The sequence below is a fragment of the Nicotiana tomentosiformis genome, chromosome 11, assembly GCF_000390325.3.
Source record: "Nicotiana tomentosiformis chromosome 11, ASM39032v3, whole genome shotgun sequence".
Classification (NCBI taxonomy): Eukaryota; Viridiplantae; Streptophyta; class Magnoliopsida; order Solanales; family Solanaceae; genus Nicotiana; species Nicotiana tomentosiformis.
In genome coordinates, this window is record NC_090822.1 from 94,374,093 (window position 1) to 94,380,092 (window position 6,000).

Here is a 6,000-nt window from a genome sequence, read left to right on the forward strand (position 1 = left end):
AGATTAAATTTCTTTCTAAAGAAAGATTGTCTGAATTACTACTAGAGCTGATTGATGAATATGATGATGTAAATAGTAAAAAGGAACAGTTGTCAAAAGAATGTGTCATTTTGAATGCTAAGTGCAAAAATCTGAAATTTAGGGCTTGTGAAACCGAAAGTGAAAATACCGTGTTAAAGAACCAGGTTCATGCACTTGATACAACTGTCCTACAACTTAGATCTGAAATCTAAAATTGAAATTAGGAATAGGTAAAAAGACAGCTAGTGACACACAACTCACTTTAGAAGAGAATGTAGGTAAAATGATAGATGAGTTGTATAAAAGGGAGGAACAAGTCTTAAATGAGGACCTGAACAAAGTTAAGCATGAGCTAGACAGAACTTGTAAATGGAACAAGTCCTCTGATGCACTTTCATGACTACAAGTACATCATAGAAGCAACAAAAGATGACTTGGCTTTGGGAACTCTACACCTAAGTGGGATCCCAAAAGCAAGTACCTTACACTCCCTGAAAATAAAATTTACACACACTGTGATAACACTGGTCACTATAAGAGTGATTGCACTGCAAAAGAAAAGGCAGATCAAAAGAATAAAAAATTTGTTCTACGGAAAAATAGGCTGCCAAATTGGGCTAAAGAGAATTTGATTTATCCTTATGCCTATAGAAAGGGACTAAAACTAGTTTGGGTTCCTAAGACTAACCTCTGATTTCCTTTTGCAGGTCTAAGTGAAGGGGAGCAACAAAATATGGTACATGGATAGTGGCTGCTCAAAGCACATGACAAGAAACAAGAACCAGTTCCTTTCACTTGATGGAAGATTCCAAAGAAATTGACACTCTTATAACAACAACCACAAAATTGGATTTGGATGAACCTGATTCATCTGTTGATTAGAAGATGTATAGGGGAATGATTGGCTCTTTGTTATATCTTACTTCTAGTAGACCTAACATGTTTTCAGTGTAGGACTTTGTGCTAGATTCCAAGCAAATCTAAAGGAGTCACACTTGACGACTGTCAAAAGGATCTTGAGATACCTAAAAGGCACCACTAATCTCTGCCTATGGTATCCAAAAGGTAGTAATTTTAGCTTAGTGGGATATGCTGATGCTGATTATGTAGGTTTTCTTGCGTATAGAAAGAGCACTTCAGGTATGGCACACTTTTTTGGCTCATGTATTGTGTCTTGGGCCACCAAAAAGTAAAATTATGTGGCCTTGTCTACTACTGAAGCTGAGTATGTGTCTGTTGCCTCATGTTGTGCTCAATTGTTGTGGATCAAACAACAATTTATGGACTTTAGAATTGATGTAGTTTGTATCCCTATTTTTTGTGACAACACTAGTGCAATTAGTATGACCAAGAACCTGGTTCATCACAAAAAAACTAAGCACATAGATGTTAGGCATTACTTTTTGAGCAACAACTATGAGAAATGTTTGATCACTGTGGAATTTTGTGCTACTGACAAGCAAATAGCTGACATCTTCACAAAAGATCTAAGTAAAGATCATTTTGAAAGGAATGTGTTAGAATTAGGTATGATTAAGATCACATAAAAGGAACCAATTCAAACTCAATAATTGATTAGATAATTTATGAATTTTGTAAATAATTAGATTAGATATTGCTCAGTCTAATACTTTTATTAAGTATACTCTTGTGCCATGTTCTAAAATATCTTACTGATCTCCAATGATATTACCCTTATTTTCTTGAAAAATTTAGTCTTACACAAGAGAACGTCAGTAAAGAACCTGGTTCATCAAAATTATAAGGTATGTATTCTCCACTCCGCATATATTGGAATAATTGTATTTGGATCATGATTTGAAAGAGTCCTACTTAATCCTAACCTCCTTTTTGAAAAAATCAGTTACCAACGAACCAGTTTCTCAATACAAAATCCCACACACCATAATTGCCTAAATATTTGGGAAAGAGTCCAACGTCTCTTCAAACGGACACTCCCAAGTTGATTAGACTTCTAATGTTGCCGTTACACACTTCATCTCTCCCTCTTTAAATTGATAGGCCTTACCCGTTTCTTTACTCCTAATCTTTGAAAATTCAAGACTCCAAACTCTCTCAACCTTCTCTCATTTCTTCTACACTCATCTAATAGCCAACCCATCTGGAAATCCATAGATGACTGAGAACGCTTCTTCACCACCCAAAGCACCATAACCCACACCTTCAACCACCCCTAGTCCCAAGAAAGGACGTCTAAATATGATTGCTCATAAAGTAGTCGCTGGCAGTGAACAAATCAAGAAAATAAAGGAGAAATTGAAAGAAGGCCAAACAGGAGAACCCCAGAAATGAAGGCTATGACTCCAAGTGTTAAGAAAAGAAAGACCTCCAAAAAGAAGTCCCCTGCAAAGTCTGCTGATACAGAACCCTCTGCCTTGGCAAAAAGAACCAGGTCTGCTAGAAAATCAAGAAAAGTGCTAGTAGTGGAAGAAGAGAGTGAGGAAGAAGAGGAGACTGATGATGAACAGGACAAGATGGTGAAGTTTGGCAAACAAAACAATTTTGAAGGGTAGACTCCTTAGAGATTTGGAGGAGGAAGGAATGGTGCTGCTGTTGGAGAAATTAGAATTTCAGGGCTGGAAGGACATGGTCCTTCAGCTGGAAGGCAAACTAGCCCGAGCTGAAATTATGGAGTTCTTTACAAACTATGAAATCAAGAATGGAAGGGTAACCAGTGTAGTGAAAGGGAGTGAAAGTGAGTTTTGATGACAAGAAACTAGGAGAGATTCTAGGGGTACCTGCTGAAGGGTACAATGACTTCAAAAAGTTAAAATGGCCTAGCCTAGAAAACCTACCAACCTCCCTTGCCATCACCAAGAAATTTGCTGATAGAGACTTAGAGTTGCAACTCAGGACTGTTTATAGGAGTGAAATAAAACTTGCCCACAAAGTGCTTTTTGAATTTGTCAACAAAGTAGTTTTGCCCAGACAAGAGAGAAGGCATATTGCTACTTTCATGGACCCAGTTCTTATGGAGTGTCTGGATAGTGGAGGCAAATCAATTGGCCGGGGTTTATAATCTAGCTCCTTGATAGGGTGCTGTTGACGGCCAATTTTGACCCTCCCTTTTAAAATTAATTTATTTATACTTAATAATTACAATGAATGTTTTGAAAATATTTTCAATCAATAATACTTATTTTTACAAAATTAATTTAGTATTAGTAATTTTAAAACTGATAATTCAATGTTATAATTATAAATATACCATGCTTACTATTTTTAGATTATAAAAATAATTTTCATATATGTCACATAGGCTTTACAATCAATTTAATAAATTACTCCTTAATTTCTAATCAATTAGATTACTGTGCTAATAATTCAGAATTAGTGTTACAATTTAGAAAATAAGGTATTTTATACATAATTAATTATAATAATTGGTAGTATATTTGATAATTATAATTTTTACTATATTTTATTGAAAATAATTAAGTTTATTTAAATTAATTTTAAAAGGGTTAAAAGCCAAAGGGCTATGATTGCAATTCTTTAATTAAACAAATATTGGCTATTTAAAACTAATTTTGGCCCAATATACAAACCCACGTCCGAAAATACCCAACCCAAACAACCCCTTCAATCCCTGTTGGCAATCCTTGCCATTACTTTTTAACCAATCATGACCTGCCACGTCACTCGTCTTCCACACTCACAAAACAAACACAAATCATCTAGGCCGTCCGTTTCTGTGATCAACGACGACCCACGATTTTTATCTCTATTTTCCCTTTAAAATTAAAATGTCTAGAGACTCAATCCTAACCCTTGGATCACAAGAATCCATCGACCATCAAAATTTTCCATAAAGATGTTTTAACCCCAAAATATTAGGACCGTTGATCTAAAAGATCAATGGCCCAGATCTAACCTCCTAAGCTTAACCTAGAGACGGCTCCCCCATCTCCCAAACCCTAATCATTTGTCCCACATGCCCGGCCGCCCCCTTCCCCTTTCTCTTCCTTTTCTCTCAACCTCACAGCTCAAATCAATCGAAGACCTTGCACGAATTCGTGCAAGGTGTTACGCGGCGCCTTCCTGAAGTTCCTTGGAAGGGCGACGTAAGGCTAAGCAACTGATGTCAATACGATTGCTATCCGCCAACTGAGGTCCCCTCCGTACGCTAGACTAAATTGTCAGTGCCGTACGGGAAAATCAATGTCGTGATCAATTGAGAGAGAGAGAGCAGAAAAGTGAATTGAGAATGAAAGAAAGCTTGATTGTATTGAATGAAAGCTATTACAGAAAAAAAATACGGTGTCGGGGTATCGGGGGGAGAGACACCAGTGCAGAGAATTGTTTGCTTGCTTGAAAGTTTGATTGCTTGGTCCCACTTAATAATGCTTAAAAAAATAAACCAAAGTTACATGACTAGACCTATGAAAGCTGGAAAATCACACTTAAAGAAAATGCAGTAAAACTACTCTATATTTATAATGAAAAGGACTTAGTCTTCTACAAAGCAGAAACAAGTCCGTTGGCAGCAACTTTGTCTTTATCATCAGGGTCTACGCGCGCGGCACTGTTGGCATCTGCCTGTGGCTGGGAGCTGGCGATGGCTATCGGTGGGGCGACAGAGGCACATGCGCGCTTGTCATTTGGAGCTGCCGAGACCACGGGGCCGACCGTGGAAATGGGCGTTAGGAGGCTTGCCAGGACACGGGGTGCGTCCACAGGGTCATGGGGCATGGCTGGAAAGCCGCCCATGACATTCTCCCCCACTTGATTTGGCGACGTCCTCGGTGCCTTCCTTGCAAGGTAATCATCAATCAGGCTCTTATAGGCTTTGAGGTTTGTTCCGGTCTCCCAAGTGTTCTCCTCTGCATCACATCCCTGCTATTTCACCAAGAACTCTTGGTGATCTTTCCTTGAGGCGTGAATCACTCGATCATCAAGAATAGCTTCAGCACGCCTTTGCCCGATTGAATTGGGACCTCGAATACTTGGTATTGTGAGTTGGCTTCGTGAAGGATTCTCCATATCTTCCTGAAAAGGTTTCAGGAGACTGACATGGAAAACAGGATGAATTTTCCACCAAGCTGGGGTATCCACCCGATATGCAACTTTCCCAATGCGCCTTTCAATGGACAAGGGTCCAATATATTTTTGCAATAGGCGAGGGTCATGGACCCCTGCAAACAAGTGCCGCATTGGGATTTTGACCATCACTTTTTCTCCCACTTGGTATTCAACAAAGCGACGATTCTGATCAGCATGCCTCTTCATCTGCTTTTGGGCTTTGACAAGATAGCTCCGCACTATCTCCATATTTTGCTTCCATTCTTTTGAGAAGCTAGCAGCCCGAGGAGATTTTGACATGTTTGGGGCGTTCACAGTGTGTGGGAGTAGCGGTTGCTGTCCGGTAACAATTTCAAAAGTACTTTTGTTGGTACTTGAGCTCTTTTGTGAATTGAAACACAGTTGAGCAGCATCCAGAAGCATCACCCAGTTCTTCTGCGATCCCGTCACAAAGTGTCGGAGATATTCCTCTAGCATGCCATTGAATCGCTCCGTCTGGCCATCTGATTGCGGATGAAAACTTGAGCTATGACTCAATTTTGGCCCGAGACACTTCAAGAGTTGGGTCCAAACATTTCTAGTGAAGCGTGAGTCGCGATCACTAACAATGTCTTTAGGTAGGCCCTAATATTTGATGACATGAGAGAAGAAGAGTCGAGCTGTATCTTCTGCTGATATATATTGTGGGGCTGCTATAAAGGTAGCATACTTGGAAAACCGATCCACCACAACCAAGATAGTTGTGAGATCTCCGACCTTGGGCAATCCGGTGATGAAGTCTAGGGAAACGCTTTCCCACAGTGATGAGGCCAATAATATGAACGGCGAAGCAATGCCATGGTGCGTTCCTCACTGGGATGACCGGCCCACAAAGTATCGTGGCATTCTGCCAGAAGAACCCTTTGCAGATCTGCTCCTTTAGGAACATAAAGTCGG